We start from the raw sequence: 24,847 nt of genomic DNA on the forward strand, positions 1-24,847 counted from the left end.
TTTGATAAGGGCAATATAACAAATAAAAAGAAACAAATAAAGTATAAAAAAAAAATTATATATATAAGATTTATACCGCAAATTCTTTAGCAGTACCTAATTACACGATATTTACGGTCTGCCGAAGCAATTATTGTTCTTTGTGGTGTTATCGTGACTTGACTTCAAATCATTCGATTACTCACTGGCCATTGTTTTTCTACATCTTTTTTTTCCCCTTTCTACTAATGCAGAGTTATTAGTTCTATCAAAATACCTATTAACTTTTTATTCATTTAAAATAATAAGTTTTATTTTTACACAATTTACATTTTTAATTTATATTTATTCATTAAATATATATTAAATTTTTTTTAATATGATTTATGTTACAGGATATACGGGTGTCAATTAAATACATTGGATCATCAAGTACATGGAACCAGTGAAATGATACACCTTTAAATTCATTTGATTGATGAGCAAGAAAAACAAAAGACTCAAATGACATTAGAGAAACAAAAAAAAAGTATCAAGAATGATGTTACTGCGGAAAGAAAAAAAATAATAGAGTAAGTCAAGTTAAGTTTTTTAAAGTTACCCGAAAATAAATGTTATGTGCTTTGGATTTTTATTTATATATCTATATATACATACGTATTTCACGACATCTTATTTATAGTTGGTATTGTTGTGAGATTTTCAATTTAAGATGCCACAAGATATAAATTCACAGTATTATCTATTTTATTTTTTGGTTTATTTATTTCGTTAAAAAAAATCACAGTTACAACATGAAAAAAAATTACAAAAACATTTAACAAAGTCTTATTTAAAAAAATATATAATTTTTTTTTTTTTTTTGTTTTTAAAAAATAGAATTTATTATGAGTTTATATCTATTATCATTTTATGACTCATGAATGCACTCTAATGATGGAAAACAAAAAAAAAAATGAAAAATAAATTTAAAAAAGTCTCTTAAAATTTATGCAATAAGCTTTCGAGTACTTTTCTTTTGATTAATTAAAGTTTTGCCGAATTTTCTCGGACTAATAGAGGTAAATTTAATCGTGATAGGATTAGTGTTGGAATATGCATTCTCAGCAACACACAGCTGTAATTGAAGATGCCATTTAACATTTATATATATCTTACTTTTTATAACCCAGAGAGATTTTACAGTAGATCACTAGTAAAATCCACGATAAATTCTTGAAATAAACTTGTTTAATTATCGACAAAAAAAAACACTATATAAAAAAAAATAAAAACAACTAAATCCATTACCAAATTGATGACAATGCATAATTTTAATACAAAAAAAAAAAAAAAACAAATATATAAAACTAATGAAAATTGATTGGACAATATGAACAACATATATATCGATAAAACAGTGGTATGAGTTTTAAAAATGAAATTGTGAAAAAGGTATAGAGAGTTATACCTCGTGGAGTTATAAACCATGTGGTAGAGGGTAAAAAGCGTCACGTGAGTACGAGAAATGCGTTGTGGCCAATAGACACTGGTAGCATACGTGTTTCTGTATATATAAATAAAAATATAGATATAAAATTTCATATATAAATAATAGAATAATGTATATATATATACACATGTATTAAATATACGTTGTATTCAACAGCAGCAGCAGTAGCAGTAGCAGCAGCCTGAACAGTAGCATCGCACACACAGTAGTGCCAGGGGGGTTGATACTGAGTTTTTTTTTCTACATACACACAGAGAGTTGGGGCATCACATCTACACTCGCAGTCAAATGTAAGTATATACATACATATATATAAAATAGAATATATACATGGAGATGCCTCGATGTTTCCCCGGCGCGTTGTGTAGCCATAGAGAGAGGGTGGTATTTTATATCTGCTGTACCAGGCCAACATTATACCAGAGCGCAGAATCGTGCTTTACCAGTTTTGGTCGCATTGCCAGTTACATTTCGCGACTCACCGAAGGCACACTACATTTTACAAGCAACTTATATAAAACGTAGTTTATATATTATCAAATAACACAGGTCAAAATATAAACCCAACGTATATAAATTGCGCGCACTCATGGTGTGTTGTGTGTATTGAGTGTATCGTGTACAAACATATATATGAATATACATCTGTTCAAGAAGAGCGCATCGCAACTCGACCGTGTTACCACCCCTGATGTATATACCTTGTAAACACCAACATCACACGTCAAGTTGAAACATTAGTGGTGACTTTGTGTGTATATATAGATATATTTATATGAACACGCAAACCTTCTGAATGTTACAATCAGAGTCAGAGCTTGTCGCGCTTCATCGGTGATTTAGTTTAACGTGTTTTCAATTTAGGAAAATATAAATATATAAAATAGCTTCTTTTTTTTTTTTTTTATTTCTTTTGTAATATCAAATTGAAAAAGTCTTATTATGCTTGGAAAATAAAAAACGTGTGATAAGAGTTGAAAGAGTCTCCATCTGAATGTCAAAGTGTCTGACATCTGTCCCATTGCAATTCTGGTTTGTCACAGTATTCTTTTTTTATATTATTTATTTGTTTTGACCTTTTTTTTTATTTCTTTCTTTGGTTAAAAGACGTCAAAACATTGGATATATATTTTCCTTTTTTTTTTTTTCATTATTCATTTGATAAACCACTGATTATTTGATTCTATATATTTATTTTTTTTTATTCTCTTGACTTTCTATGAAAAGTTCAAGAGGTTAAAAATTTATATACAAGAAAAGAGCTTTTTCTTTCACTAGTTTAAGATCCATCTTGAGGATAAAACAAAATAAGCAAGACATTCTGAAAGGATCAGAAATACAACACGCGTTTCTACTCTAGCGCGAGGTTTCGTTTGTCGTAAAAAAGAAATACGAAAAAAAAAAATAAAAAATAGAGACAAATAAGGGTGAATATAATAGTACATGGGAGGCATAACCCAAACTTGCTGAGACTTGTCTCTATTTTTTTTGTTCACGCATTTTTTTTATTTCATCTTATTGTTTCTTTTTTGTACTCGAGCTTTTTTTTTTTCGTTCTTCATTCTGTCTTGTTAATTTATTTTTTACTTATTTACTTTTATATATATTTTGTACAAAAAAAAATTAAATTAATTCTGAATCTGTAGAAAATAAATCCAGTAGATTTCTTTCAAGCTCAGTTGAAAAACAAAAAAAAAACAACACCGTCTTGAATGTTGTGCTTGCACCGAAGATTGATTAATGAGTCAGTTAAAAAGTCAGTCAATGACAACACGATAAAGCGTAAAATACAATATTTTTTTTAATTTAATCAATAAATAACAGTGATAAAACTTTTTTTTCATTTTTTTTTTTTTTTATTTCTTGTAAAGTTTATCTTTAGTGTTTTGTAAACAACAATAAGCTACAACGCTTTATTAAAAACTTTGGAACAAGTAAATTGATAAAAAACCAAACAAAAAAATCGAATTGAAACATAAATTAAAAGTTAAACGAAGAATAGTCTGTGTCAATTTATTGGTTATGAATATTTAATAAATAATAGCCAAATAGAATATTTATTAATATTAAAAAGTAAAAAAAAAAAAACAAGTAAACAATAGTTAAATTACTTGATAATTTCAATGAATAATAAATTTAAAAATTAAAAAAAAAGCCACTTGAATAAAAACAAAAAAAAAAATAAATAAATAAAAAATCAAAGCAATTTGGTAACTTGAATGAGCCTGGGGCCAATAGAAAATTCGATATTGTTCAGAGGTCGTCTGGCTTTTGGATAACCCCTCTTCTCTTCACTCATCTCTTTCATTTTCAAACAACTACCAATAACATTGAATAACTAGGCACGTCGTTTTGTGATTGTCACTAAAATACAGTCAAAAGATCGATGCTAAAACTATCGATGTGCGACCTTTGATAAATTTACAAATTAATTTTAATTTAATCAAGAGTTTGTTAGTCATTACTTCAAAGCTATCAAAATAATAAAATCAAATTAATCAGTAACACTGTGATATATACTTTAATTCAACAACAACAAAAAAAAAACAAAATAAATTATTTAAAAACAAAAAAAAAACAGAAATTGTGATTCGTGTTAAACGCGAGTTTGTCAATTAATCAACCTATGGTTAATTAATATACGTGTATTGTGTCAAGTCAACAGTGCGATACGTCGCAACGACAATTGTTTAAATAGTGAATAAATTTTATCAAAGTGACTTCGACAAAGTGCAACCCGGACAAGAAGATCCCCCAGCTGTATCCCCGTGACGTTATTGTCAGCATCAATGATAAGGGAAACCCGGGTATTGAGTTGAGGTTTGTTTGTTAATTTATTATTAACATATATATTGTGTTTACTTTATTATACTTTATTGTTTAAACAATACAAGGGTAATATATTATAATATATTTGATATATATTTTTATACGCGGCCCCTCTTGATTTGTGTTTTATTATTTCACATTTTTTAAATTTACCCTCTCAAATATAACTTTATAGTACGATTAAAATTCGATTTTAGTTGGCACCATTTGATTTACTGTTTGTACTCACTGGGCCACTTGAATTGAATATCAATTTTCAGTTGGCCAAAGTCAGCGAATTTCATGTACAAGAGCAAAAGAGACATAGATAAACCTTTAGCTAAAAAAAAAAAATTGGAAAAAGAAAAAACAATTTTTTTATTGAATTTAAATATCTTTATTATGACTTGTTGGAAGTTTTTTAATTTTTATCATATTCGTTTTATTTATTTTTTTTTTTATTTCAACATGTAATATTGAGATTTTGTTTTTTTTTTTTCAATACGCAATTTTGCGATATTGCGGCTCGTAATTTTTTTTATCGTAAAATTGGATTTTTCATTTGTAAATAGCTGGTTATAAATTTATAAATTATTCCATAATTCAACTGTCATTTTTTATTATTATTTTTCTTTTAATAATAAATTTTATGATTCAATTTACAGTTTTCCAATATTCAATAGTGCCCGAATGAATTATCTATAAAAATTATTATTATTTTTATATTAAAAATATATATATTATTCAAATTTATCAACAATGATATCATGATTCAAATTAAATTTGAATAAATTTTTTATTATTTTAATATTGCGTGATATATCAAAATCAAGTTTACTAATTTTTCATGTTATTAATCCGAGACTATCAGAAAATATAATTTCAAGATTTCAAAATATAAAAACACAAATAAATATATATTATTATCACGATTATTATATTGACATTCACTTGTTGAGTAAAATATATATATACCAACATTTTATGTATATAAAAAAAAATAACTCTTAAAAATGTAGTAAAAAAAAAAAAAAAAATTAAACGTATAAAATTAATTTTATTTTTTCATAGCTTCCGGCATTTTTGAGCGACTGTAATTCGTAAAAAAAAAAATCATAAAAAAAGAGAAATGTCAACAAAACTACTCTACAATTTTCTATTTTTATTTTTTTTTAATTACAAAAAAAAAAATTTATAAAAAATTCATAGAGCTTGTAATTTACTTTTTATCGTAAATTCATTATTGCAGTGAATATATTCATCAATAAATATCGATGAAAAAAAAGAAATTTTAGATTCATATATAATGATAAATTTAAAAAAAATCACTCCATTTATCGTAATGGTTAAGGTAATGGTGAAATTATGTGTCCATTGGCGATTCAATGAGCTTTTCATACTCATACGTGAGTTAAGCGATTTATATGCATTTTGGAAAACGATCGAAGTATAGCGTCCATATAATAATTTTAAATTATATAGCTTATACAGACATAAACCCGAGTACTTTTACATTGTATGCTATATATACATGCATGTATATAATATGTATATAGATATTGTAACATGCACATGAAGCAACGTCTCTTCTCAACTCGTTACATGCATGAATTTCTCTTTCAAGAGAAAATCGAGATAATACCATGGAAGCATGCTCCACTCTCACTCTCTATTTTTTTTATTTATTTTCTCAATCTTATTATCTATCTCTTTCTATACTTTTTTCTCGATTGGGTGCATCTTGAAAGTCTGTCGATTATAAATGACCAAATGCTAATTTACTATCAAAAAAAACATAATGATAAAATGAAACTTGCAATATATTTTCACTGATGTTTTTTTAATAAATATTTTTATCTTTTTATTTTTTGACTTTTTATATATGCAGTTTTATTTTCTTGCATTTTACAAATACACATAGAAATTTTTTTTTACTTGTGTATAATTCAAGTCCAGGGTATTCTTTGGATTTTTTTTTTTTTTTTACTTTTTTTTCTTATTTTTAAATCATAATGTACATTTGCGCAATGGAATGTAAAATATCAAGATCGTTATGAGAATTCATTCAAGTGAAAGAAAAAAGTGTGATGTAAAAAAGAAGAGGAAAATTGAACACCACCAAGAGATTGTTGAATTTTTATAGAGGGGTTGAAAATTTTTGCCAATTACCAGACGCTTTTCTTTAGATTTAGTAGGTGTTTTTTTTTTTTTTTTGTTTCCTTCTTTTATCTTTTTCTTCTTTGTGAAAAAAAACAAAAAAAAAATGGTCTATGATTGATACACAAGTTATATAACACATGAGTAAAATAAAAAAAAAAAAAAAAAATATTTTAAAGTAATTATGCATCAAGTTGGGTTTAATCAACGACTTATACTTGAGTCTATGAATATAGTAGAGTTTGTGTAGTATATAATTTTCTATGTTTGATGTGTCTAGAGGCTCTTAAACTAACCTATACTCTTAAGGTAAAACCTCTACGCTTGGCTGCCTCAACCTGTCATCTCTATATCTCTGTTGGACCTTCTCCATTATTCAAAATCCATTAATCTTAATGGGTTTCGCGGTCGCTTCAACACGTTTTGTACTTCAATCCTGACAATAGAGACTTTCGTTCTCACGATTTAACGATAGTAAACGTTAAGCACCATCCATTTTGTTCATTGCATACTCCATGTCCACTTCAATTTAATACCTTGGTTTTTATTTTTTTACTTTGTTTACTAAATTATTGAAATTTATTCATTTTTTCACTTAAATCTTGTAATACATTTTTTGATATATTAATACACTTGTGAATTTTTTTTTATTTACTTTTTTGATAAAAAGTTAGTTGATATATATTATTTTTTTTTTTATTATTTGACAAATAAATATACCTGGATGTATACAAGTTTCACTGGTTTTTTTACTATACAACTAACCACTGAAGCTTCCCCAAAGTTTTTGATGCCACATTTGATACACACTAAAGTTGGATATCATAAAAAGAAATTTTTTTAAAAGTATAACATTATAAAGCATTAGCAGATTTTTTTTTTCTCTTTTTAATGAATTTTTTATTATTATCATTTGTTTTTTTTTTTTTTATATACTTTTTAATATACTGACTGTCCTTATATTTTATTTTCGAGAATTTAAAATAAAAAAATTATTGACATTTTAAATGTTGACATATAATATACACATTGATTTTTATTATTTTTTTTTTACGAATTTATATATATTATGTGGATTAATATCATTATTTTTCATTACATTTTATTTACCAAGTTTATGATTCCATTGTAAAATACCGTCAGGACTTATGTTTAAAAAATAATGAAAGGACGAGCAGCAGATGGGCGACAGTAAAAAAAAAAAAAAAGAAAAAAATAAAATAATAAAAAAAAAAGAATTTACGGTAGAAACAATAAACTTTCGTTACTTGAAATTATAAGAAGTAGCACTTGGATTTTCGTATTCGTGTGGTTTGAGTTTTCAAAGAATGAAACATAAGTAGATAAAAAAAAAGAAAATTAAAAAAAAAAAAAAGGGATTTAAACTGCAGTTATGAGGTGGCTTAATTTACGTATAAATTTATTCGAGATAAAAAAAAAACGAATAAATAATAAAATGATAATCAAGTTGGGAGTATTGTTTTATTTTCATAAAATAAATAATATATTATAAAATCCAATATTTATAATTTGAATTTCCAGTAATTACATATTAATCAATCAGATAAATAACCACAAGCCAAAATTTACCATCAAGTATAACTAATATATTGAAATATTTAATTTCATCAGTAAATACAATGCTTGTTTTATATTATATTGATTTTGAGTTCATGACATAATAATAAATGATTACCTGCGTCGATGTAGATCGTGTTATTGATAATATACCGTGTAATGAAAATGGCAAGGCAATATATGTAAGGGAGGAAGTGAAGCCACAACATAAAGTGTTTCATGTTCACAGTATTAAGTGAAAACACATACACATAATATATGTATGTAATTTTTACGGGTTATAAAAAAAATTATAAAAGAGTTTATTCATTGTTATTGTCAATTTTGATAGTATTTATTAGTTGGGTGTCTATGTTGAGTAACGGGTTGTTTTATAACATCACGCTATAGCTTATTTCGATATGAATATGTAATGTGGGGCAATTTGTTGAGTAAAACTACTCCGAGATTTGACTTGAAATACTCAATTTTATATATATGAAAATACTAGCATGCGTTTGAGAAGGCTAACTCGATCGAAAATCAGCCAAAGGGTCAATAGATTAAAGTCCACTATTAATGTATCATTAACTTTTAATTTAATTAAACTTGTTGATGGTCCATTAAAATTGTTATTATAAAATAATCATTACTAGTATTTATATTCCAATATTTATGTTTATATTATGGTCCTATTGACATTATCAACACTCTAAATATTAATTTATTATTATTTATTTAAAAATGAAAAACAATAAAAACCACTAGCTAAATATATCAACTACCATATAAAATTATTTATTTTCATTTGTAATTATAATTAATAATTACAACTGTTTTGTTTATTATTTAATTTAACAAAAATAATATATAAATTTTTTAGTAAAATTTTGTATGTACAGTGTTAAATCTACCGAGGGATTTAATTTTATTATGAAAATATATGACAAAAGTATGTGCAACAGCGTACGTATATATAATATTTTCAGATTATAATATTTTTGCTAGTTGACTTGTATTTAATTTTATCAAACAATAATAAATATAGATAAGTAATATCATTAATGTTTTAGCAACTTTATCAAAACTTTACTGATATAACTATTAATAGAAAAAAAATAATAACATATTTACACCAAAGTAAAAAAAAATAAACATTAGCATAAAAAGCTTTTTGATATATGAATATAAATTTGTTTTTTTATTTACTCGTTGTATTGATTCAAGAAAGGTTTGATAATTTATAGAAAAATCAAAATAATAGTCCATTAGTAATAGTCTAGAAATGACCCTTTATTTTGATATGTTGTCTGCTCTTCAGATTGTTTTCGTATACATTGTTAGGTGTGATGGTATGACAGAGTATTTGCCACGTTTGTAACTCCCTTTATGTAGGCCAATGGTAATGACTTGAAGGGTGACTCGAGGGTTTAACATCAACACCCCAACTTTTTTTTTTTTTTCGTAGAGATCAACGTACAAAATACTTTGCTGATAACACTTTTATTTATTTTTTTTTCTTTCGCCTCTTTTGAAATTTTTTTTTTTTTCTTTTTTTCTACTTGAAGTCTGTACAAATTTTATATGTGTGAAATTCTAGGTTTACTGATATTTTGCTTACTTGACCTGGCTAGAAGTACTGTAAATTTAAAATTATGCATCATTTATTTTTTTTTTTTATTCCTCTTTTTTAAAAGAAAAAAGTATAAATATTTTGAAGCATTCGTCAATGTTTTGTTATTTTAAAATAAATTATTTTCAAGTTGATAATTTGTTCACTTATTCATCATAGATTTGATAAATGCGGGATATAAAAAATTCATCGTTATGAAAATTGATTTTTTTTTTTTTAAATTGAAATAAATAATAGGTGCTTCAAGTGCACATTGAGTTGAACAATTACTGTGTGGTTATGTACCAACAGAAATACTTGTTTCAGTCAATAACAAGAGTATTGTCAGATAAAAAATGCCCGCATTATTCTTTGTCATAGATTCAATAGAGAAACATGTATGCTAGACAATGAAAATGTTTAAAACAGGTCACATAATTGTGTGAACCTTTGCTCTACTTTGCACATGATGGTACAAATACCAAAACAACCACTTGAATTTGTATTTGTCTATTTTATATTTCTCTGCTTTCTCATCAAATTAATAAATAAATTTTTTATTTTTTTTATAATTTAATAAGAAACTTTTGAGTAACTAATTTGTAAATACATTTATTAAAGTGCACTTGAATTATTTTATTTTTCTTTGAACAATGAATTTTTAAATTCAGCATATATTTGGAACGTATATTTTATTTAAAAAATTATACCTAACTCGTGTTTTAATTTTAAATTTATATACACTGGCTATTGTTGAAATTTTATTTAAAAAAAAAATATATGTATTTCGAGTTTTTAAAATTGGCATTGATGCAACATGTTGAAATGTTTGCTTTTAATATAATACCAAACTTTTTGAGGGGAATAAAATTTTTAAAAACTCTTTCTCAATTCAGTATATTTGAAATTGATGATATTCGAAAAAAAAAAAAATATACAACCATGAATACTAGTGGAAAAAAAAATTAAACAAAATGTAAATAAAGAAAAAAAAAATTACTTAGTTTAAAAAAAAAATTCACTGGCCATAATAATGAAGTACTAAATTGAAAAATTTCAAAGCAGTTGTAATCAATACAGGGTCTAGTAAATAAATAAATTCAAATAAAAAAAATAACAGTTGACAAATTTATAGAACTTTATGGAAAAAAAAAAAAAGTTGTTTGTATAATTGTTTTTGTATTATTTTTTAAAATTTATTATCCCTCGGCATATGAAGTTTACAATATTAAATATTTTTATTGATACAAAACAGATTTTTTTTTTTGATCCATGTTAAATTCATAAAAGTTTAATCATAAATGTAACAACCCCTGATTTTTTTGATGCGTAAAAAATGAATATTTTTACTACAACGTTGAATGTTTTCAATTCAATAACAAAAAGGGATAGTGGAATTTTGTTTTTTTTTTTTTTCATTTTTCAAAGCGGTTAAAAATTATTTTTCGATAAATGCAAAATAATAAAAAATAAAAAATTTTGTATGAAAATAGACATAATTTGACTTTGATTATAGTCGTGACTATTTATTCATTTGGCTGTTTGATTATTTATTTATTTATTGCTAATTTAAATATAAAAAAATTATTAAAAAAAAAAACAGACAGTTTTCTTTTTATAAATAACCAAATGCAAATTTACTCACGAGTTATTTTACAAATATGATTTATCTAGACTTTTATTTATTTCAATTTTTATACTTTATTGTATATCGTGTTTATCTAAAATAGTAAAAAATACTTCTAGATCACTTTGTGAAAATAGATTTATATAACAAAAGTAAAAAAGTTTGGTAAAAGAAAGTTATTCCCAAGCGTCTAAAATGGTCAAAACGATTCGTGAAAAATAATGGTAGCGACGTTTGTTGCATTTGTAATACAATAATGTATCCTGCTATGTCATGGACTTTCTCACGTTATTCAAGTCACATGTATGACCTCATCCTGGTCTAGTAACCAACTGACTTTAAGAAAAATACAACATGGCAAAATGGACAATGAAATATCCACAAAGCTCGGCAGATTTTAGTCACTTTAATACAAATGTTTGAACATGAAAAAAAAAAAAAAAAAAAAAAAATTTGAAACAATAAATATACATATATATCGAATGTATATCTACGGTATACGTGATCAATCTAAATTTTCTTTTTTTTTTTTTTTCAAGAAAAACTTGAAAAACATCTGATCTTTTGGCCCATTGTTCGCGTGTACATTATTCCTGAGAGATCGTATATAAAACCTAAGGTTCACTCGTAACAAACCCATGGCAATTTTTATTTTTATTATATTTTTTTTTACCTATTCACATTTTCAACATTTCCCTCAGGATGAAAATGTTCTATAGATACATACTAAGACCACTGAGTGATCTTTGGTCAGCCTTTTGCGGATACTTTTTGATATGGTACATGACTAGACTTCATGTATACTTGCTCGTCTCAACAAATTCAACTTTTTTCAAGTATCTTCTTCAAGTTAACGATTTTACAAAGGTCAAATCAAGACGTTCAAGTTATACACATTCTAAAGAAAATACTGCACCTCATTATATTTTTTCTATACTATAAAAATATATATATATATTTTTTTTTATTTTTTTAAATTCATTTTTACCTTTTTCTTTTTTTTTGGAAATGAAAATAATCATTTGAATTTTTCTGAACGGAATTCAAAGTTTTAATTATATTTATTGACAAGTGTAATAAAGTATTTTTTTTTTTTTTTAATTTAAATATACAAGCAAGTTTAAAATGTAAAAGTTCGATAGATTAAATTACGTTTAAATTTTTTTTTTTATTATATAGACAAAAGTTTAATTTTAAAACAGTTTGAATAACTTGTGAAGTCAATTATCGCCAAAAATCTTTAGTTCAAAGTCTAATAGAGCATTTTTCATGAAGTACAAACTTATATACCTATATAAATTTACTTTCTTTACAACAACTGTGCACCATTTGTGCAAAGCTCCTGTGCAGCAGCAGCAGCATTAGGTTTTGGCTTGTGTAAATTACTCACTGAGTAGTGACTTGAACTGATAGGATTTTTTTTTCCCAGCTAGTTTCTATGCCAAATCAACAACAGTTTGAAAGTGATAAAAGTTTAATTTCGATTTTCAACTAGGCTGATCTATTAGACAAAGCAAAGATATTTGCATGTAGATTGCATATGTATATAAAACTAAAATTTCATCACATAAACTCATCATGAAATTTTCATATGTATTATAAATGAATTTTTTAATATATTCTTTATTTATTAATACTAAATCGGATTGACTTTGTCCTTTCATTATAAAAAAAACTTGGTAAAGTTTAACTGAGCAAATGAAAATATAATTTAAGCATTAAAACTAATTAACTGTAGTTGTTCATAGATTATGGATGAGAGATAAAAGATAGTTTAACTTTATTTAAAATAATGATAAATTGGTAGTAGTGTGAATATGACATAAAGGTTACAGTGACAGGATCTCAGTGTGACCATGGAAGCCGCTTTAAGGTTAATCCAGTTAATTATCGTTTCGAGTAATTTAACTGTCTACAGTCCCTTGGTGACTTAATCCAACATGCTAGTGTAACTAAGGAAACATTTCAACCTCTATCCTATTTCTCTTTTACTTTGGAAAATTGGAAATTCATCGAAATACTGAGAACCCTCTCTTCACTAACCCAAATGTTTTACAATTATCAAAATTCATTTAATTTCATATATAGCTGTATCCCTTTGAAATTGAATTTTATCATTATCCATTTTCAACTGTTGTATATAAATAAATCTCAATAAATTTATATCGAATTTCAAAGGCAACATACAATTTTCAGAATTAATTGAATATAATTATTGACAGCATTTTTTTATTTATAAATACGAGATATTTTGCAAATAAAAAAATTAAATATGTCGACCAATCGACATATGCATACATATATATCTATCCAATTATCGAAACTGACCGCATAGAAAGTTAATACATTCACATATTAATGAAAAACTTATGTCAATCTATATATTTTGTAAATAAAAATTTATTTATGAAAATGCGTTGACTTTTGTTTTTTAAATTACAAATTGATTAAATATATGTTATAATAATTGTATTATCAAAAAAAAAAAAAGAATGAATAAATTGACGAAAAATTTTTTTAATTTATTTATTTACACATAAATCACACATAATTCTCACGTAATTTTTAGTCTAATAACATCAAGATTGAATGTTTACTGAAAAAGTTGTGCTAGCTTAATACGTCAATTTTTAAAAAAAATATAAAAAATATTTTAAAAAATTTTGTTGTTGAATTATTTCTTCACACATAAAAAACACATAATTCGCACAAAATTTTGAGCCCAATTGCATCAAGATCTATAATAATTATTAAAAAAGTTGTGCTAGCTTAATACGCCAATTTTTAAAAAAAATATTTAAAATATTTAAAAAAATTTTCTTTCAAATTTATTTCTTCACACATAAAAAACACATAATTTGCACAAAATTTCAAGCCCAATTGCATCAAGATCCGATGATTATTGAGAAAGTTGTGCTACCTTAATATTTGAATTTTTTAAAAAAATGTAAAAAATAAAAAAAAAATTTTCTTTCAAATTTATTTCTTCACACACAAAAAACACATAATTCGCACAAAATTTTAAGCCCAATTGCATCAAGATCTAATAATTATTAAAAAAGTTGTGCTAGCTTAATACGCCAATTTTTTAAAAAAATATAAAAAATATTAAAAAAAATTTTCTTTCAAATTTATTTCTTCACACATAAAAAACACATAATTCGCACAAAATTTCAAGCCCAATTGCATCGAGATCCGATGATTATTGAGAAAGTTGTGCTAGCGTAATATGTCAATTTTTAAAAAAAATATAAAAAATATTTAAAAAAATTTTTTTTTAAATTTTTTTCTTCACACATAAAAAACACATAATTCGCACAAAATTTTAAGCCCAATTGCATCAAGATCTAATAATTATTAAAAAAGTTGTGCTAGCTTAATACGCCAATTTTTTAAAAAAATATAAAAAATATTTAAAAAAATTTTCTTTCAAATTTATTTCTTCACACATAAAAAACACATAATTCGCACAAAATTTTAAGCCCAATTGCAGCAAGATCCGATGATTATTGAGAAAGTTGTGCTAGCTTAATATTTGAGTTTTAAAAAAAATGTAAAAAATAAAAAAAAAAATTTCTTTCAAATTTATTTCTTCACACATAAAAAACACATAATTCGCACAAAATTTTAAGCCTAATTGCATCAAGATCTAATAATTATTAAAAAAGTTGTGCTAGCTTAATATGTCAATTTTAAAAAAAAAACATAAAAAATATCAAAAAAAATTTTGTTTACTCGCTTTTTTTTGTTGTTTTTTCGTTGCTTACGAAATAAATAAAAAAATAATAGAAAAAGGCAAACAGAAAGAAATTTGTATGAGAGTAAGTGAGAAAAAAACAATGACCAATCAAATGTCCGGAAGACCGATGATGTTTGTCCTTTTTATATTAGGAGATTTAACAGTCTTTTTTTTTTTTTGTATATAAATATAAATGAGGAAAAAAAATTTATATAAAATAATGAATATGAATCCGCAATTCAAGTAATTAATAAAAATATATTTGACTAGAGGCGAGTGAATTCTAAAATCAATCAGCACCAGAAATTTAGTCATCCCTCAGGCAACGTATAAAAATAAAGAGAAATCAGCAGGTGAAAAAAAAAAAATAATAATAAAAAGTAAAAAATAAAAAAAGGTTGTGCTTGTCGGTCATTATATACCAGTGTGAACTCAGATCGTTTTATGCTTGCAAAATTTTTATTTTCTACTCGCGTGGTTTCTCTCTCTTTTTTTTCATGTTGAAAAATTTCAGTTTGAGCTTTTTTTTTTTCTAAAGGATGGATTAATTTTCAGTGTCGAGAGAGACGAGATTGTTTTAGTTGTACTTCATCTCTAAAATTTTACTCACGTATACTCCAGTCCTTACATAGCGTCAAATTGACCTGAAAAAAAATACATTTTTCCATGTATAAAATATATATATCATTCAATTATAATAATTTGGTTGAAAAAAAAATCTAAAAATACAAAAAAAGTATATGTAAATATTAAGTGAGATGATGATTATGAAATGAGACGTGAAAAAATAGATATAAAATAAGAAAAAAAAAGTAAAAATGTAATTATAAATATAGCCAGTTTTAAATAATGCAGCTTGATGTATATTTTATTGTGGTTTTGAAAATGATGATATTAATTCATATTTATTATTTTGGTGGTAGTTGGGTTATATTTATATCAAATGAGAGCATAAGAATCGTGAGACCAGACACATTGCATAGCCAAGTGGAATTGTCCAACGATAATATTCCTCCCTCTTCACATGGTTATATACATAAAGTTTGAGGGATATGAAATCTCCATCCGTTTGCTGATATGCTTGATGCTTATTCACTTGCTTCAGCCACTCAGTCAGTGTTATGCTTATCCATCCATTTACTAGTCTTACTTTCTCTCTCTTTCTCTATCTCTTTTTCGTTCTCTTATCATAGTATATTATTGTATATTATATGTCTATATATTTATACACAATTTCAGCACATTGTTACTATTGTATTTTACTCTCACGGTAACGCTGCTGTCTGCTGCTTAAGTTTTGCAAACTCAACTTGGATTATATTTTTCTTTTAAATCCAAATATATATATATTTTTTTTATCCTTAAACTTATTTTATTTATTTATTTATCTTTTACTATATCGAGGTTAAAAGGAAATCCATTTTTAATATTCAAATATATTTTTTTTAAATAATTAATACGTTTTTTAATTGTTGAAAAAATTTATGATAAAATTAAAAATGAATTTCTTTATTTTTCATAATCGGGTAAATAGCATTTTTTAATTTATGTATTTATATTTTATAATTGCGTTATTAAATTAAATTTAGGATTTTATGAAAAAATATATGCTTATCCTCGTTGGCCTTTCAATATCCATGCAGTAAGTTTGTATGATGATTCACGTTATTTTCACGAGTCACAGAGATTTAACTGTTAATTTGCATTTTAATGTGGAATTGTCTCTGTATAAGTTTTCCATTTCAATTATTCAATCAACAGTATATATAACAAATGCAAATTTTTACATTATGTAATTAATAACTGAATGCTAACATGTATCTGTCATGAATTTTAATTAATTATTATGAATTATTGATAAATTTATACAATATCATTATGATTTATTTAAAATTATAGTTGACATGTCGATGGTCAAGCTTTATCTCACTCACAAATCATTAATCCAATATATTTTGCTATTTTTTTTTATTTTATTTTTTTGTTAATTTAACGAAAAAAAAAAAAAAACGAATAAACCCCACAAACTCTCATCAGTGTGGTGGTAGACATGGGTTCAACCAATGTGTCACGCTTGTGCTTCCATGTCATGTTGGATTTTCACGTTGACATAGATATTGTAGAGCTATTTGATCGTCCGTCAGTACCACAGACAGTCTGATAGTTGTAGGCCATTTGCTATTTAAATATTCTCAAAAAAAAAAAACAAAAAATTAAGTTTCTCTTTATGGTTAGTTAGCTTCAACATTTTGAAGTTTATTTATTTTTATTTTATTTTTTTTTAACTAAAAAAAAAAGAAAATAAATTTCGGATAATTGATTGACTTTTAAATAATGGCATTTAATATTATAGTATTTTTAAAAATAACTAATAATTATGAGTGAGAGAAAGTGTTCAATATTTTATTTAGTTATTTATGTCTATATCTATTTTTTTTTTTTTTTTTGATCTAATAAAAATAAGAGAAGCAGATATATTGCCTTGCGGTTAGTCTTGAGTCTTAAATGTTTATTTATTCAAACTTTAAACACACACACACACATAATATATCTAATATAGGAATTTAATTCAATCACTTATCATTCAGTAAACGGTTGTTGAAGCGTTAAAACCTATTGAATATAAAGAATCAGTGAAAATTCAGTTGGTGCGATTGGCGTTTGGAAATCTCAATGAAATTTCGTCAACTATAATCTCCCGATAAATGTGAAATTGCAGTGGTTTATGCTATTCTAAATCTCAACTGTTTGATCTTTTGAATAAACTATGTTTTTTATTCATATATTTAAATTGAATAATTATCATGATCGATTGAGTATATAATAAAATTAAATAATCAGTTATTCAAAAAAATAAAATAAAAGTATTTACAAATAATTATAAAAATATATATTTTCTATTATTTTATTTTTCACCAATAAAACTTGGATACGTGATCGTCTGCAATATTGTGTGTATTATATTACCAAGAATTTTTTCAAACAAAAAAACCAACAAAGTTTTAACTCTTTTATTGCTGTTTCTTTTTCACACTTTTTTATTATTTTTTTAAAAATCTTATTTATTAGCAAAAAAAAAAAATATATACATGTAGCAGGGTGTGTTTTAGATATATATCCTCAGGCAATTCCAGTAGAGAATTACCATGATAAATTTATCTTGTCCCTAATATATTGAATATATGTGACCAGATATCGTGCGAGGGCTTTTCCTTAAACTACCAGCAACAGTATATATATATGTAGTTTATTGTACGAAAATGCTTCGTATATTCAAACGTTTAGGACAGATCCCTATCTATGGGAGTGATGCCAACTATACTAGCTCCATAAGTCGATCGTATAACGTTGATCCTTCCATTAACTCAATGTCTCAACATAACCGAGTTATACTACTGGTGCGCATACTGTGCATACACTCTCTCTCGCCAACTCTTGGCTTTATACCCTTGATAATTTATAACTTATGTAAATTTACATTAATTTATAATTGTATATAAAATTCAGTCAAATATATTAATATCAAATATTATTTGATTAATTATTTTAATATTTATTTATCAATTTATATTTATCTTTATGAAATATATGTTGAAAAAGAAAAAAGTTACAAAATGTTTATAGAAATATTGAATATAGTTGACTAGTTATTGCTTACTGTACCGCAACATCAAGAAAAGTGCTCTTGAATTTGCGATTTCCGAGACCATATTTCTCGGTTGAAGATTCAAGGAAGCCCTCGAGCTGTTACCAACATCAGCACATATAAAAAAAAAAAAAAAAAAAGAACGATTGAAATGACAATTGGTCTGTCGACGATGTTCCATTTTGTCAGCATACTGTACATCGGTACATCTGCATCTGTAAGCATAGTATAGATGGATATATTATTTATTATTATTATCATTTTTTTTTTTTCTTTTTTGCATGTATATTTGAACAGGTTATTCAAAGATTTTTCAATATTTTTATCCAACATACAAATGGTCTTGAATAAAAATTTTTATTGAGTGTAAATTTTATTTTTTTCACATTTTGCATACTCTTCAATATATACCATTAATTTTGTGCTTGCGGCAAATTCAGATAAAATAATAAAATTGAAAAAAGTAAAAGAAAAATTGAAAGAATATATATTATTATACATCAATCGAATGTGATGGTCGCGATAAAAAAAATATATATGTAATATATAAAAATGAATTTAAAAAACATAGGTATTACTTGAAAAAATCAAATAATATTTTTCATTTTGAAATTGCTTCAATTGTAAGGCTACTTTGTATCCCGAGTTGATATTTTCAAAAATAAACTGATATATATAAAATAGATTCAATTCAAAGGAAGACTAAAAAGTGAATCATGTTACGGTGTCTTTTGTCCAAACAGAGAATCAAAAAAAAAAAAAATACTCTATCAATCTAAGTGCTGTGTATAGCATTTATATTATTATTGTAAATTTTTTTTTCAAACATATTTATAGGGTATACAGAAGAAGGTGATGTTCTTGAACAAGCCGAATCTTTTCGTCAAGTTTTTATATATTTATATATAGCGTATCCCTCGTTTTGATGTCAACGGAAACGGGATGCGAGTGGTGGTATTGTTGGTAAGCCTCGTTAAGCTCACTAGACCTATCTTTTGGCATTCACTGGGTTCTCCCTCTCACAATGCCAAAGACCTTTACCAAGCTTTATCAGCATTTGGATAAGCTTCTATCCCTCAGTATTGTTCTCTCAACATTGCTAACATTGTAGTTTTATATAGAGATGAAAAAACCACAATATTGTGGTAACCCAAAGACCTCATGAGGTTTTAGATGTGAATCTCATATCTATATATATATAAATAATATTTACTAACAATATAAAATATTTTATTAAATTAATTTGTACATGATATCTCATGTTCTCTTAATCTAAAACTAACTTTTCCATAAATCCTGATTATAGTTTAGAAGTGGATTTAATTATTTCAAGCGTATATGAAATGTTAAAGTTTAAATGCATAATCAAATGATCTCTGATATTTTATAATTGCAATAAAATTAATTTCTTACAATTTATATTATCAATAATATAAAATTTTATCATCATCAATCAATACACTTGCTTTAAATTTTTTTTTTTTTTTTTTATTCTTTTGTGATCACTGAGAATTCTTTTGAATTAATGTTTTCAATAATTTACAATGACTTTTTTTTTATAAAATACAATAAATATATATCAATCGTATCTTTCTTGTCAAAGGTATTTTTTGTAAAGAAGTTTTTTACAATAGAACCAAGTTGAAGTAGATTGGATTGATACAAGATATGGCACTGTTATTTTATTTTTTTTTAATAAAAAATAAACGGGTAATAACAATAAAATTCGTGTCAAATAAATGAATCATGTATTACAAAAAAGATGACAATTGGTACTTGAAATAGTTACTATTTTGATTTATTATATATATATATTTTTTTTTGTCGACAATGAGTGTCAAGCTTTGTTCGCCTGATTGTCAAGTAGAGCTTTCTTGAAGGCAACCGACAATCTCTTTTTTCTTATATATATATACTAAAAACAAAAAAAAGTAAATATAATAAAAATAAAAAAATATTTATAAATAAATGAATAAATAAATTTTTAAAAAATATATGAATCGAAATGGAATTTTGTATGGAATCCGATGATGTCGTGCGAATGCGAAGTGATATAACGAAAGCAAAGTAGGTGTACAAATGCCAATATGAAAGAATCTCAGAGTTGTGCATCGCATCGATGCATTTATATGTGCGCAAATGAATGCGCATCAATTGTTGGTCCGAATGAGATACGATATTCGGCATATATAAACTCCCTCATCCCAACAAGAATACTATGTGCTCTATAGAATTCCTCTTGGGACTCATTCAAGTGTGGTTTTAGAGTGTGGATTAGAGTCTCTCTCATACTTTTGGTCATGGTATGTCGCACAATTCAAAAAATAAAATAAAAATAACGATAAGAGTCCACTGGAGATCCAGAATAAAAACCACTATGTGAAATGAAGCTCGTATTGGTTGCAATATATTTATATATGAAACGAACAAAAAAAAAAGAAAGAACAATTTTTTTAAATTAAAAAATTTGCAAAGTTTCAAAAAAAATTACAATGATAAAAATAGAGTATGAATTTAAATAATCAAATGATACTGAAATGAAAAAAAAAAATTATACTTAAAAAATTTTAAGTAGAGATATAATTTAAAGAATTATTACAGATATATACATTTTTTTTTTTCCTTGTTCGTTCTCGTTCAATGAAAATAGTATAAAAAAAAAGATAAAGGGCTAACGTTCATTGTGAATTCATTCCTCTTTGAATGGATAACGAGTATTCCCTCTTTGGACTACTAATCCCACTACGTCAGATCAGAGATGGCAAGAGAGGGAGCTTGCTCAAAATATCCCTTGCTGAGTGAGCTCGTCTGTTCATCTCTCACTCTGTATGTTAACCTCTTTTATATTTTTTTTCTTTCTTTTTTTTTCCTACTGCCCTGCTAACTTTTTATTCTTTTTATTTATTTCACACTTGCGTACCTCTCACATTTCAAATACCCCAGCTGTCTGAGCTTATGTGCAGTAAAAAAAAAAAAAGTTGCACAAAGTAGATGGACCCAAAAATCCGTACGTAAAAGACAAAACATCATTCGATGCACGAATACCCACGTTGTATGTAGGGCTATATGATATTCACAATAGTGAAAACAACTTATCCCCCGTGAACCGATGTGTTTTTTTTTTTTTTTTAGAATTTTATTTTTCAAGACAATGAAAAATGATAGAGCTGAGATGAAAAGAAATATTCGTAAATTCGATTATACCCTCTAAACCAAAAATGTGTATGTCGATCGACAGATAAGAAAAATATATATTGAAATTTTTTTTTTTTTTTATTTTTGGCAAATGGCAAGTCACTTTTATCTTTTTTTTTTTTTTTATTTATAAAAACATGAGCTTTTAAAAATAATTTCACATTTTTAATTTTTATTTATTTTTATTAAAGTTTATGTAAAAACTTTATTAACTTTATTGATGAATGTGCACTAATTATTTAAATAAAAATAAAACTTGAGTCTATATACAAAATGATTAAAATAAACTTGATAAGTCAAAAGTTTTGTTCTCGGTCATGAACTTTATAAACACTTTGAAGGTGATGATTTTTTTTCCGTTCAATAGCACAGAAACATATACATAATGCCTGTGACACAGTAACTATTATCATAATTATTAAAACAACTTGTTAATTTAAAGAAAGGTAAAATTGTTAATTGAACGAGAAATTAAAGTGTCAAAATGTCACTCTATTTTATCAAAAACTGTCATTAATTTTGAATATTTAAATTGACATGGACAAAATTAAATTAAATCTATATTTAAAAGCTCAATAGTCTGAAGGAATTGATTTTTATTATAAAAAAAAAAAAGGAATAATTTACAAAGAAATTTAAAATTCAATTTGATTAAATTTTGTATAATTTATGTCTTACTATTATGAGAGGCTATTGTTATTCAAAGCTCAATATCATGCCTTGCCTATGTATAGCATGATAAAGCATCATTAAAAATAAAAATAAAAATATATATCAGTATTATAAAATAAAAAAAAAAAAATTGATATCACACGAATAACTACAATAAATATAAATTTATAATAAATCTTTAAGCTGTTATCATTTCATTAAATGTCAAATGTAAAAAATGACATGAAACAACGAGACAATTATTCAATGGAATATTTAATAAATAATTGTCACAGTTGTAGTATATTTTTTATCATTATATAATATTATTATGATAGATGAAAATAACGTATTCAGTGTTGCCGCATATAATATTGGAATATTGGAAAATTGTATTTTATAACATGCATTTCCCACAGGCGAATAGTCCACCAGGTATTCTAGCTTCTTTGTTATGCATGTATGTGAGACAAAATTATTATTTTATTTCCGTTGAAAAACATGAACTATAATTATATGATAAAAATAGTGTTATATTATTATCAGCCTTTGAAATATACTCAGGACATTGCTATTCAGTTATTTATTATAAAAAATAAACAATATAAATTGAAAATATATTTATATGAATTATAATATTATTATACATCAGTGTTTATTATATTCGTTAATTGGATAATAATAATTATTATTATTTATCATTTAATTATTAACGTTTTGGAATAAATTTCTTGACATTTAATTATTCAATATTTATCCAATAATAATTTATATTTTAGTTGGTGTTAGAAGAGATTAAAGAGATATGAAAAAAAGATTAAAATATTATACCAAGTATAAAGTACAAATTATATGGGTAGTTTAATATAATTATTATTGTTAATTGCTAATGTGCGACGATAAGTTTCACTTGAATTTTGAGACATTTTATAAATTAATAAAAATTTAATTAATTTATTAAATAAGATAAACAATAATTTAAATTATATTTTATTTAAATATCTTTGTTGAAAATTTGTAATGTCAAATTATTGGATGTTATGGATAAATCTTGAGCATCGAAGTAATTTACTGAGATTATTTGTGAAAAGATCATGATATATCTAGAGGATAAATATAACTTTGTTGATCACGTAAAGCAAGTTTCTGGCTGGATTACAAAAAATCTAAAATTGAATAGACCTTCCAACGTGAATTCGGCCAAGGATTTGAAAGCTCAATTGGAGAATAGCAACGTCTACAATAATGTCAGTTTGTTTGAACGTTTATGGGGTCAACCGGATCACTGACGGAAGTTAGCTTGGAAGGGTCGATAATGAATTATTGAATATTAGGATTACTCACTGGCTATATTGTAGTTTTTCCATTGGTATAAATATCTCTATTTGTGCATTCGAATATATATTGTCTATCGATAAACAAAATTTATATGAAAATAGAGAATTCAAAAAAAAAAAAATACATATATTTATTTATTCATTCTTTCGTATCTTTGTGGTTTTTTTTTTTGATAAACAATATTAGCCAAAAATAAAGGGATAGAATAAAAAAAAAGTCTCGGATCGTTATTAAAAAATTTAGTATTTTAAAAATCTATAAAAATATTTATAACATTATACTTGTGCTATGAAATTTACTGTTTTATAGTACTAATAAAAGTCAAAGGATATGGCATTTTAAAATCTCCATTTTTTTATATATACTAAAAAGCGTTTGTACTCTTCTTTGTATATTATATTTTTATTTTTTTTTTGCTGCATATTAATGTCTATTGAGAGACTTGAAATTGACTTAGAACTTATAAATAATAAGATTTTATTTTTCATCTTTCGCGGTTTTTTTAAAAAAAAAAATAAAAATATTGTTGGCGAGTATGAAGGATAGAAGAACGAATGGAAAATGATAATAAAAACAAAGACAAACGCATTCATAAAACTCAAGCGAAAATAGCGGATAACAGCGGTGGTTCTTTCATAGTATGTCCGCACATCACTATATTTTATATATGTATATATTTGTGTAATTGTGTGAGTGTATGCATTTTTGTATACGTGACTAGTGGCTTCGTATTTGTTTTAAAAAAAGTTTTATAAAGTTTTTGGATTAAAAAGTTTCTTGGAAGAATACGCTAGCATACCGTGACCTTACTAATTAGGGACCATGGTTTTCTCTCTTGAGTAAACCAGTTTTCTCATTTTACTAGCCAATGGTCTATAGTTACATCTACACTTTACCACTTAAAACATCCAGATAAATAAAATAATATATATCAAGATTTTTAAATTTTGATATTCCTCTAACTATTTGATGATAATGATTATGAGAAAAGTTTTTATTTTTTTTTACTCTTTGTTGGAAAAAAAAAAAAAAAAGATATAAAAGTT

The 24,847-nt window shown here is 25.0% G+C and overlaps 1 protein-coding gene across 3 annotated transcripts in view; it reads left to right on the plus strand.

Annotated features, from left to right (window-relative positions):
• Positions 1-3,624: 3,624 nt before the first annotated feature.
• The window catches only part of LOC122855575 (teneurin-a), a 222,660-nt gene continuing 201,437 nt past the window's right edge, over positions 3,625-24,847 (plus strand). For all 3 annotated transcript variants that reach the window (XM_044157052.1, XM_044157054.1, XM_044157055.1), the window contains exon 1: positions 3,625-4,291. The gene's annotated coding sequence lies outside the window, so the exon portion shown is untranslated. The remainder of the gene's footprint in view (positions 4,292-24,847) is intronic.

Source organism: Aphidius gifuensis, linkage group LG4 (assembly GCF_014905175.1).
Source record: "Aphidius gifuensis isolate YNYX2018 linkage group LG4, ASM1490517v1, whole genome shotgun sequence".
Taxonomy (NCBI): Eukaryota; Metazoa; Arthropoda; class Insecta; order Hymenoptera; family Braconidae; genus Aphidius; species Aphidius gifuensis.